At 56.4% G+C, this 12,462-nt stretch overlaps 1 long non-coding RNA gene across 2 annotated transcripts in view; it reads right to left on the bottom strand.

Annotated features, from left to right (window-relative positions):
* LOC309857535 overlaps window positions 1-12,462 on the bottom strand; it is a 99,124-nt gene that overhangs the window by 48,127 nt on the left and 38,535 nt on the right. The gene's annotated exons all lie outside the window — the stretch shown is intronic.

Here is a 12,462-nt window from a genome sequence, read left to right as displayed (position 1 = left end):
CAGCAATGCTGCAAGGAAAGGGCACCTCAAGGGTCCTCACAGATGATTTGGGTCACTCCATCTGCCAGACCGTAGACCCAAAGATTGGGTGGAAGGCCTCCGATGCCTCCTGGCCCAGGTAGCTGGCTCTGGCATGAGCTGCTGCAAGGCTTCAGCTACTCCATCTCCCTTGACAAGCAGCAGGGACCTCAGGCCACCAACAACATCCAGTCCTGGTCTGGGGTGAGAACGGGCCCAGGTTCATGGCCAGTCTCAGGACCCAGAGATGACCGGGGCCAGCCCACAGCCCAGACTAGACACAACTGGCTGCCCTGGGGCCTGCCAAGGAAGGTGGTTTCCCCCTGAACCTTTCTGCCCCTGACAGCAACAGGCCAAACCGCATCAGCATAGGCGAAATGCCATGTAGCCCATGCTTTGGACAGATCTCAGACCCAACGCGGATGACCTTGAGCAGGCTTGGAGATGCTCAACCTCTCTTTTCTCCTCTCAACAGTAGGGCTCCTTCCTCATGACTCCATGGCATACACATACAGATCTTCATACGGGCTAGGAAGAGACAGACAGGCTATTGCTGTCCAGCGAACCACACATGTTGAAGTCACCAGTACATTTAAGCCTAGATGGGTCCTTTGGAGGTTGGTTTTAGGTTTTCAGCCAAGAACCTTTTTTCTGGGTGGGCACACAAGTCCCTCGTCGTCTTGCCCAAGTTCCCAAAGGGATGGGAGGATGCAGTCTGAGCTCCAGACCCTGCTCTTCCTGGGGCTTCACGGCGTTGAAGCTGACTATGTTGCTCCCCACCCCGCCCCCTTGTCTGCCTGCTGGAAAAGGCATCATCCCTGTCCCCGGACGAGGCCTGCACGATGCTGGAGCTCAAACAAGGCACAGTGCAGAGATGGAGACATTCCCTGCTGCTATCCTTCCCGGATAGAAGCCTCTCAATCGTCACCACCATGTTCTCCATCTATCAGATGTTCCCGTCAGCCCGGCAGGTCCGGGATCACCAGTTCCCTCGGTGAGTGCCCACCTCATAGCCAGCACAAGGGGGAGCCTTCCGTCTACTAGTTGTAGGACTTGGGAATGTCACTGCACCTCTCTGACTTTCCCTCTCCTGTCCGGAAAAGTGGAGGTGCTAAGAGGATGAACCTCGTAGGGCGACTGCAGGGAGTCATGGGAGGAAACATGGCACGCGCCTCTCTGGGGCCTGGCTCTGCAGAAAGGGCTGCTGGACATGCTGGGCGTCTTCGCGCTGAACATTTCCCTCTCCAGGGAAGACGCGTTCAGGCTCAACCCTCACAGGCCTGTGGTCCTTCTGGGTCTAGAGAAAGGAAACGGAAAGCTGGCAGCTTTCCTATTGGCAAAGGACCTCTGAGATGCCATCTAGCTGGTCCTGACTGTGGTCCTTTATGTGCCCAGGTCGAGGGGACACTGGGAGCAGGCAGAGCAGCCCAAGGGCCACTCAGGATTTGCAAAGTCCTGTTTGGGATGATTTCATTCAATCATGGCTCTTAAGCACCTAGGAATGCAGGCTCTCTCTAGTCACCAAGAGCAGTGAATGGGTAACGTAGAGACAATGTCTGGGTCTCCATTCTCGTCCCAGGGTCACATAGGCACTCTCCACATCCTAAGCACGCATGTCTAGCGTTCATCAGATGGGGCATCTCTGTGACCTACTCTAGGGATGAATGGATCCACCTCTCTTGGGACCACGAGGATGCACTCTACGATCAAGGAAGAACAGGATAGGTCTTTGGGTGCCAGAGGAGGTCCTGCTGCCTCCACAGAGCAGGGTGGGAGGCGACAGGGGATGTTGCTGGCGAGGGATGTTCAGAACCATGGATCTCCCAGGACTCTCGATTTCCATGGGAGAGCTTAGTGGGGCAGCTTCCTCTGAAGAGGCCAAAGAGTCCGAGAGAGGTGTGGACGGGATGCCAAGCACTCTGGGAAGCAGAGCCCATTGTGGGCTGAGTTGGTGCCTACAACAGCCATCCCTTGGATGGTCCATTCTTGCTCCGCCTGCCCCTATCCATATCCACCTCCGCTGACCACCACAAGTGGGGCCAAGGACAGAAAGGGTGGGGACCGGACCACTCACCCGTCGGCCTCCAACCAAAGCCCAGACACTGGTCTGCAGGGAGGATGCATGACTGAGGGGCCAAAGGACAGACCTATGGGAGGTCCCTCCCTCATCCCACGTGGTCAGCAGTCAGCAAGGACAGCTCCAGAGGGGTTGCAAGTGGGCTGGCGCCATTCTGTGGGGCCCACACCGAAAGGATGGTGCTGTGGGAGTAGCGTGGAAAAGGAAGGGAAGGCCAGGTCTCTGACTCTGCCCCACATTTGACTTTCCCCAGCACTCTGTGTCCCATCTTGGGAACCTGGCCTGAGCAGACACGGCAGGATATCGGGCAGTCCCTGCACACTGCCCATGTGGAGGTCAAGGGGGCCTATGTGCACGTCACGTGGCATGACCGGGACCTAAACACCCATGCCCCCGTTCCGCTGAGGCAGCGGGAACTTCTGCAGCTCACAGAGGCTGAGGCGGAGGGTAAGGGGCATTGCAAGCTGGGAAGGCCATCTGGGATGGGGCTCATGGGCTGGGTATTCCTTGAAAGGCCATGGGATCCGTCCTGTTCAGGGAAAGGCACATGGAGTGTCAGTGATGTGGCTGAATCGTTCCCCTTACTCCCACCCCCGTGTCCGCTATGCGACGCGTTCCAGCAGCTGAGCCGGCCAAAGAGCCTCCCATGGAGCGAGAGGCAACCCTGGCTCTGCATCAGCCATCACCTTCAGGGTCCGAGCCAGCCTCCCCTCCACCGGCTGCTCCAGAACTGGAACAGGGGCTCCTAGGTTACGAATGGTCGCCGGGTCCTGAGGCACAGACGGCTGGGCCATCGGCTTGCCTGGGAGTTTGCACGCCAGCTGTCGCAGGTGCCACTGAGCCCACTCCAGCCGCAGAGGCATCCTGCCAACCCAAGAAGCGGCTCAAAGAGAAGGAGCCTGACCTCCTGGACTTCCCTCCCAAGCTGGTGGCAGAGCAGCTCACCTACATGGATGCGGTGAGCAGCTGGGCCCCCAGGGTAGGAGGGCAGGGCCGGCTTTTCTTCTGCTCTCCGCTGCCCTATACCGGCTTTTCCCTGATGTGGACTCCTAGGATATAGGGCCAGATCTCAGCTGCAGCCCTAACCGACCGGGGAAACCCATCAGGGTTTTTAGACCTGAGCTTTCACTGTCCAGCTGCGGACTGTGGAGACAGGCACTGAGAAGGACTGAGGCAGAGGTACCACGCAGATGCAATGACTCAGAAGCGAGAGCCCGTAAATGGGAAGGCTCTGGTCCCCCGCGGGGAGGAGGGCAGCTCCCTGTGTGCAATCCCGTCCATGGGTCGCCCACCCATCTGCCTGGGAGCCTGAGCACCATCAACCTGGCTTAGGCATCTGATGCGTCCTGAAGGACAGGCTAGACACGGAAAGCCATGCTTTCAGCCACCAGGTGACAATGGGCACCTGTAAGGAGACAGGGACCGCAGGGATGAGCATTTGGAGGAGGAGATGCCCCCTTGGGAGCACCACCTGGTGCGGCCCCCTGGACATGGAATGATCAGGGTGCACACGCCTCCCTCCCTTCCCTTGCCTCTCTTGGCTCCTGGGGCGTCCCGCACTGGCTTCCCTCGGAGAAGAAGAGGGGCATGAAATGCAGGCTCTCTAAGCAGGCTCCGGCCACATTCGCAGCCTCCTGAGCTCCAGCTCTGACCTGGGACCCCTCCCGAGGACATGAGTCTTGCATGGGCGAACATGTGTGGGGCTCAACACACCTCCCCCTGTCCCCTAGGAGCTGTTCAAGAAGGTGGTGCCCCATCAGTGCCTGGGCTCCGTCTGGTCCCGGAGGAACAGGCCTGGCAACGAGCACCTGGCACCCACAGTCCGGGCCACCATCGCCCACTTCAATGCTGTGGCCAGCTGCATCGTCACCACGTGCCTTGGCGACCCAAGCATGACAGCCCGGGACAGGGCCGTGGTGGTGGGCCACTGGATCCGGGTGGCCAAGGTATGCTGTGGGAGGCCCAGCTCCCTGAGGCTCGCCTGAGCCTCGGGAACTGCTCTTCTGTCTCGCTCCCTTCTCAGGGCTGAAGGCCCTGCTCTAAGGCCTGTGGTCCCTAGGCTCTTCCTCCCGGGGGCATGGCCCAACGTTGGGACGCTCAGTTCCCACGTGACGCCTCCTTTGCAGTGAGGGAAAATCCTCCCTCTCGCCAGCAGTGTTCCTCTTTAGGGCTGACCTGTGCCCTTCTGCAGCTCCCTGGACATCAGCTTCACCCGTGGGGGAGCCCTAAACCGAGGGGGGCACTAAAGCTCTCGAGCATCTGGGGCTCCTGCTCTCCCACTGACAGCTCCTTCTCCTCCCTCCCCCAGGCCTGTCAGATCCTAGGGAACTACTCCTCCCTGCGTGCCATCCTGGCTGCTCTGCAGAGTGCCTCCCTCCACCGCCTGCAGAGGACATGGGACAACGTTTCCAGGTGAGGAGGCTTCTCTGCAGGAGGGGCCAGGATGGAGGCGGGATCTCCCACAGGCCTGTCCTTTGCCCCCCTCAGTCAGCTTGGACCTCCTGGGAGGCAGCAAACCCTGACCAAAGGACCTGGGCCCGGGGCTGCTCCTCTCAGCCTTCCTGGGGAACAGGCCACCAGGCCTCCTGCTTGAGAAATCCAATGTCCTCCATGCCCCACCCTGGCCTCAGCTGAATTCCATATTTCCACGTGGTGACTTGGCAGCCACTGAAGTCTCTGCCCATGGTTCAGCCAGAACCCCACCCAAACCGAGCTGTTCAATTAAGCTGGGAAGGGACGCCCAGGGGGACGCCCAGGAGAACGCCCTCCCATGTCCTACGAAGACCCCAGTGCTCAGAGCAGCCCAGAGCAAACCCTCAGCCAGCCCCGTGGACATGCGGGGCTGCTCCAAGAAAAGGGACTCGCACTCTACCCTGCCACGTTAGGACTCCCCTGAGCCTAACTTCTTTCCCTCTCTTCAGGAAGAGCTTCCGAACATTCCAACAGCTCTGCACAGAAGGCAACCCCCAGGGCAGGGAACTACTCATCAAGGTAGCACGGGAGGTGCAGGGCTCCAAGGACAGGAGAGGGGTGGGAGGAGGCGTGATCCTGTGTGGATGAAGTAGGGAATGGCCTGAAGCATTCCTCGGGGAGCAGAAGCCTTTGGCAGGAATGTGCTGACAGCCTGGGCTGAAGATTCCCCCTGGGGCTGGGACAAGCGGGTGCTGCCCATCCAGACTCCCTAGGCTAGATTTCAGGTCTCTCTGTGTCCATCCATCGAGAAGGTCCACATGGGGGCCCACATGAACGCGGACAGCCCAGAGGACAGGCCCCTGCTCACAGATGGGGTGGGGATGGGTTGTGGGCCACAAAAATGATGATCCTAAGAGGATCCTGAGTGCTCAGGAGACCGCAGGAGGTAGGTGGAGTTCCCCCTTCTGCCCATGGGAAAACAGGCTCAGGGAGGCCAGGCTCCAAGCTCCAGGTCCCCCATGGACTGAATGGGGGAGCTGAGATTGTTCTAGAAGGACTCGTGGCATGCTTCAGGGGAATGGAGCGTCAGTATCAGCAGACGTAGGTCGGACGTCTAGGGTCTGCAGTCCAAGACGGTGGGCGCAAGGGGACTGAGGCTATTCTGCTCTCAAGGATCTTGTCCTTGGCCCTCTAGAAGCGGCCCTCGAACAAACTGGCCAGCCTGGTGAGGCAGCTGCAGAGAGCGCGGAAGGGGCTGCCCAAGAAGGTGAGTGTGCCTGAGGGACAGGGCCTCCAAGGCCAGGGGAGAGGGGCTCCTCCCTGAGGGCTAGAAGCGTCCAGATCAGGACAGGTGGGACCTGCCACTCCAGCTCCACCTCCTGCCTGCCGCCACAGTTGCTCAATGTCTTCTTTCCTGGGGACCAGGAGGAAGGAGTCTAGCAGGCTGGGTAGAGAATGGATTTGGGGCTGGGGAGGGGCCGGGGCTCCATAGCCAGGGGGTTTTTTGAATTTCAAAAAGCAGGCCCTGGAGGGGATTAGGAGGAGTCTGATGTTCTGGGAGGGTGAGGGGAAAGCGAATCCAGGGGAAGCAACTAAGGGTCCTAGGCCCTTTTCCATGTGGGAAAGTGGGGTGGGCCAGGACGCTGAAGTCTTTTCGGGGAGGGCCCCTGTGGGCACCAGACAGCAGGGACTCATCCCAAACCTACCCCTCATGACACAGGGTGTCGTCCCATACCTTGGCACTTTCCTCTCCGACCTGGTGGTGCTTGATACAGCAATGGAGGACTACCTGGAGGTGGGTGAGCCTGAGGATTGTGGAGGAGGGACCAGAGTCCTGAGGACAGGGAGCAGAGAGTCCCCGGACTGAGCCCTGAGCTCTGAGTCCTTCGGAGACCTCCCTTCCCCACAGCCTCACAGCCGCCCCTAAGAACTGGCATCTCTTGCCCATCTCAGTGCTGAGGGAAGGGAGTCTGCGCCCATCTCAGTGCTGAGGGAAGGGAGTCTGCACCCAGACGGGTGGCCCAAGACTGGGGAAGCACCAGCGCATCCTGAAGGTGAAGCTGCATGCGCTCTGTGTGCATGGGCTGCAGCCTCTCCCTCAGACCTTGCCTGTCGGGGACAGTGAAGTCAGGACCCTGCACATCAGCCACACTTCAGGAGCCCAGCAGATCCTGCCTGCCTGAGGCGTCTGCCGCTCCCTTCAGTCACCACAGAGTGTTGTGCTGCAGGGTGCTGACCGGGAGCCCTTTCAGCATCCCCCAGTCTTCCTTCCTCTGGACCCCAGGGCTTGCCCTAACCCCAGTCTCATTGTGTGTGTGGCTTGGCGGCCCACTCCGGGGTCCTGGCCTACGCGCAGCCTCAGAACGGGTGGGTGTAAGGTGCTAGGACTGACCGGGGGCCTCTTTCTGAAGGACAATGGTTGTCTACTTTCCAGGGCAATGAGATCAACCACCGCAAAAAGAATAAGGTGAGCATACGTAGCCCTGGCTGTAGGGAAGGGCAGGCAGACCCTATCAGAGACGCCCCTGGGAAGAACATTGCTTGGCTCCATCCACTCCCCTCCATCTCCCATTTCCTGGGACAGGTTGCTAAGAATGAAGTGCAAGACCCATCGAGTCAGTCAGTAGGGATCCACAAGGGCATCAAGGAGAACTTCCCTTGATGGAGGAGGGGCTAATTCTACTAGCCTCTGAGAACAGTTTGGGACCAGACGAAGTTGCATGCAGGAGGGTGGTCATGTGTGCCAAGACCCAGGACCCGACCCCTGTCCCGCTGCTCGGCCCTCACCTGGCCCTGTAGCTTCCCCACCCAGGCTCAGGGTGCATCCTGTGCCTCTGTCCCGGCCCAGGAATACCGAGTCCTCACGGACATCATGCTGCTCCAGGCGGCGGCAGAGAATTACTGCCTAGAGCCCCAGCATCCATTCACGGCCTGGTTCTGGGCTGTGGAGCGGCTCAGCGAGGAGGACAGGTGAGGCCCACTCAGGAGCTGGGTCAGGCGACGTCGGGGTGGACTCTTTCTGCTGGCCCCGCCTGGGATCCTCCTTCTAGGGCTCCCTGGGCAGCCAGACACCAGCTGTGGGAAAACCCTGGGAGGGACTCCTGAATGCCAGCTGCTGCTCAACTCACAGGTGTCCCTCTGTCCTTAGCTACAACCTGTCATGCCAGCTGGAGCCGCGGTCCTAGCTGGCCAGCAGAACACAAGCACCAGGACCACTGGCTACAGCCACCATCAGACCTGAACCCGTGCACACTGGCTGAGCCAAGGATTGCCCCTCGGCCCCTGGGCTACTTGTGGTGCACGAGCCCCATCCGCTGCTCAACACCCCTTCCTCTCCCCTACAGAATTACTTGTTCTGGAAGGGGCAATATTGAATATAATTAAAGGGTTGTTATTTAACCACAACCACCACCACCACAACAACAAAAAGGAATGAGAACCCTTGGGATTAAAGTTTTCTTACCCAAATAATAATAGTAGTAGTAGTAATAATAATAATAATAATAATAATAATAATAATAATAATAATAATAAAGGTTTTTATATTCTCCTCTACCTGCCCACGTGTGCGTTTGGTTCTTTTATTTCCTACGGTAATGTACAACGTGTACAGACTCTCTTCTTCATTCCTGAACCCAGAAATCTTACAGAGTCAGCAGCTATTCAATGGGGCAGAAAGGAGAGGAGCCAGCCCTCCTCACTTCTGGTGGCACTACTCATTACTGGTGGCACCTCCCAATGCCGTTTCCTCAGAGGACAGGTTCATTTCTGTGTCAGGCATCTGGGCAAACAGCAGACACAGCCCTCAGGACCCCTGAGATGGAGACGTTGCAGGTCCTTCCCCAGGAAGGCAACAAACCCTGACCAGGCGAGTCCTGGAGAGTTCCTTCCCCTCCCCAGAACTATGTGCTGCCCAGGAGAGGGGCTGCTACTCTACCCTCTAAAGCAAGGAGGACGATGTCTTGCTTCCTTGGGGATATGCTACGTGTGCGTGTGTTTGTGCGGGTTTGGACCCAGTATTTGGGACTGACGGTTGTCGAGTTCAGTCTCCTGAATTGCATCAGCACGATGTAGGGAAAACACATGCAAAGAGATTCAACCCTGCCTGTGGAAGCTCCAAAATCTGAGGAAGATATTTTGTAAATGGAAGAAGGGCAGGCAGGACGTCCCGTCCTCAGTTTCCCTAGAGGCTCTCCAGGTTCACCCTTTACCAAGACTGGAATCCCCCTGGGATCCTTATCCAGGATCTCTGGATTCCTTTTCCCTGCTTCTTTTGGGTGAGGCTGGAGAAAAACGAAAGAAACTGGGAGGTGTCTCTGGCTCTATTCACGTCTATGCTGACCTAGGAGCTAGGATGTCCAGCCATCCTGCATTTCCTTACGCAGTTCTTGGCAAGGCCGTGGGGCCCTTCAGGCCCCTGACCCTCTTGGTCAGGTCCATGGTAGCCACTGCTCCCTGGCTGGGGCCTGATGGAGCAGAGATTGGTTCTCCCTTGCCAGGATAAAGGTTCAGATCCTTGACCAGAGAAACCCCACACTCTCCTGGCTGGCCAAGGGCACTGTCAGGTCCAGGTGGTTCTGAAGTCCCTGGTCTCCATCATCCACCAGGTGACACACCCATGTTCCACTCACTTGTCTGAAATGGGGAACTCGCCTGACGCGGTAGACCAACACACACATGGAATGTGAGCAGGGGAGAAGCGTCTATCATGCAAATGGATGCGAAACAAAGCAAGGGTAGGAATCCTTCTCTCCAGACACAACAGACTCTGAACCAAAGGGGGGAGGTACGAAGCCACAGAGAAGGACACTACTTCCTCGCAAGGGAGGCCATGTAATAGGAGAGAACATCTCGAAATATGTAGACACGCACCATGGGAGCACCCAAAGGCATCCAACAGTGCATAACAAACATAAAGTCACCTTTGACAGCCGTACCATGCAGTGGGGGACTCTAACACCCCACATCAGTTAATGGACACAGGATCCAAACTGACAATCAACAGGGAATCTATGGCTTTGAGGGATGCACCCGTTTCAACACGTAGATGCAGAACCTTCCACCCTGAAACCGCAGCATCCGCAGTGCTGGATTTCCAGTGCACATGGAACATTCTCCAGAGTAGATCACACGTTAGGGCACAACCCAAGTCTCAACAAACTCCAAAAGATGGATATCATCCCACGCATCTTTTCTCAGCACGATGCTACGGAACGCCAAATGAACCCTAAGAGCAACCCTGGAGAGACCACGAATCCATGGAAGTTCAATTACATGCTACCCAACCAGCACTGGGTCAACCCGGAATCCAAAGAGGATGTCCAAAATTACATGGAAGCAAAAGGACACGCCAAGGGTCCCCAACCTTGCAGATACAGCGCCAGGGAATCTAAGAAGACAGGATCCAGCACCACAAGAAAAATCCCCAATACCATCAGCTGACACATAAGGACCTAGCCAAAGCACAACACAGAGCTCCTGAGCAGTCGCTCAGCCTGGGCGAGTTGGAGCTCCTGCTGTTGGGTGCAGGCTTAGCTTCCATCTCGACTCTAAGTCCCAGCCTGGGGGGTGTTCTTTCCTTTCTCCCAGGACCATCCCCACCAGGGCCACTGGGGAATCAACCCTTCAGGGGGTTCTCGGCAGAGAGAAATGGCCCAAAGGGCCCAGGAAACAACCACCCCTTCCCCACTGGTGGATCAAGGTGGCCCATTAGCGCTCCCTCTGTGGAACATTCCACAGTGCTTTTGGGGGGACGACCCTCTCAGGATCTGATGCCCAGGGTTTCTCGGCAAAGGGCAGATTCCGACTGAGTACCCCTGGGAGGGACCTGACACTCTGCACTTCCAGCATGCTCGCAGCTAATGCCCCGGCCACCTGTCCCCGGAGCACACGGAGAGACAACTTGCCAGCGGACCAGTGGACAAAACGTCCTCTCTTTCACCACCAGGAAGAGATCGATGCGCAACCGTCTGGCAGCCACAAAGAGGTGTTTGATTGTCAGGAAGATCAACAGCCAGGCAGGGCTTGGTCCACCCCCACAGGCCTCTCCTCCTCTTCTCCTCCAGAGTATAGGGAGGCAGGATGGCAGGAAAGACAGTTTGTTCAGTGGAAGCGAAATCCTGAGCTTGAGTCCCTTTCTCCCTAGTAGCCTGGGCACTCCTACGCTGCTTCCACTGTGGCCTCTGTGCAAGGCCATTCGAAACACCAGTGCTGGCTTGCGAAGTTCCGGGATACTGGGCAGAAAGCGATGGAACACAAGAGAGTCCCAGGGAAGTGACAACGGGTTTGGTCATGAAAGCTTGAAGCTGTCAAAGACCATCTCTTGCCCTATGTTCCCTTGGTCAGAAACCTTTCAGCAACCGCTCAGAGGAGAGACAGGCAGGTACAGAGCAGGGATGGGGAACCCTGGGAGCCACTGTGGACCGAACCGTGGGTGTTTTGTTAACATGGGCTTTGATTCATGTGTGACTTTTCAGAAACAGAAAAGAATAAAGGGAATCAGGAAACAGAGGCAATCAAAAACACCGGCTCAAATATAGGGAACATACTGTTGGGAACCAGGTGGGCGGATGGGTGGAAGAGGGGGTGGGGATTAAGAAGACACTTACTGTGCTGAGCACCGAGTCACATACAGAATTCCTGAATCCCTACTCTTCAACTGAAACGACGAAAATACTGTACGTCCATTAGACTGTATTTTCAAAATTGTCTTTGAAAGGTGGGTATTAGGAGACCAAAATGAGATTACGCTCTGAGAGTTTCCCAATCAGGTCTCCTCAGGCTGTACGTGAATGCACCTTAAAGATCAGTGAAAGAGCCCAAAGACAAAAGTGACATCTGTTGATATGGAAAGGCCAGTGCCCACCTCTGTGATCACAGAAAACACACACCTTCCTAGGATATTGGCTGTCGTAAAAGCATTTCACCGACGTCCCCTTGGAGCTACGCTCCTCTGGTATTTCCATTCTCCTTGGTTGTGTGTCCTCATGGAGTAGTTGAAGGGAATATTGCTACCCCGTGTTTGGTGGACTAAACCAAAGCTGGCTATTTCTAGCCCCTGGAAGACTGAGCTAAAGGGCCTTCTGGAAAACATTGCACAACTGGATCTCTCATCGTCTTCCAGAGAAGGAAAGGGAGGCCCCAAAGGGCACCAGTGGAACAGGAACACAGAGGAGGTTCTCCTGACACCAGCATCAGGATCCCAACTCCCTGAGCAAGAATGAAGAACCCCCGTCCCCCCACACACAATGGACACATATCACTGGAATGGGTCAGTTCCCAGGAAAAGCGAAATGCGGCCAAACATGGAAAGGTACACAATAACCTCACTGAAAGAAAGCCCACTGGGATCCCCTGCCCTGGGTCTTAAGTTCCACCTATGCATGAAGCCATTTGATAATCACAGGGGAAGGGAGGGAAAACTGAATGGGAAGCCACCAGAGAGGGAGAAAAACGATGCGAGGCTCTTCTCTAAGAAACAAGCAGAGGAGCCTAACAAATAGCAGGGAGCACATGGGGAGTTAGAGAGGAGAAGGGAGTTAGGGAAAACTGGAAGGGGAGGTGAACCTTGAGAGACTATAGACTCTGGAAAACAATCTGAGGGTTTTGAAGGGGCGGGGGCGTGGGAGGTCGGGGTACCAGGTGGTGGGTATTATAGAGGGCACGGATTGCACGGAGCACTGGGGGTGGTGCAAAAATAATGAATACTGTTATCCTGAAAATAAAGAAAAATTAAATTAAAAAAAAAAGCAAAGAAACAAGCAGAGGGTTGCTGGAGGGGAGGTGGGTGCGGGTATGGGACAATTCGGGCAGGAGCATAAAGGAGGGCATGCGATGGGATGAGCACTGGGGTTGAAACGCAACTGATGAACAGCTGGGCACTACTACCTCGGAAGCTGATGAGGAACTGTACGGTGGCTTACTGACTTTCCACAACAACAACAAAATACAATCCA

Source organism: Mustela nivalis (assembly GCF_964662115.1).
Source record: "Mustela nivalis genome assembly, contig: HAP1_SCAFFOLD_854, whole genome shotgun sequence".
NCBI lineage: Eukaryota > Metazoa > Chordata > Mammalia > Carnivora > Mustelidae > Mustela > Mustela nivalis.
This window is presented reverse-complemented; position numbering and strand designations above follow the sequence as displayed.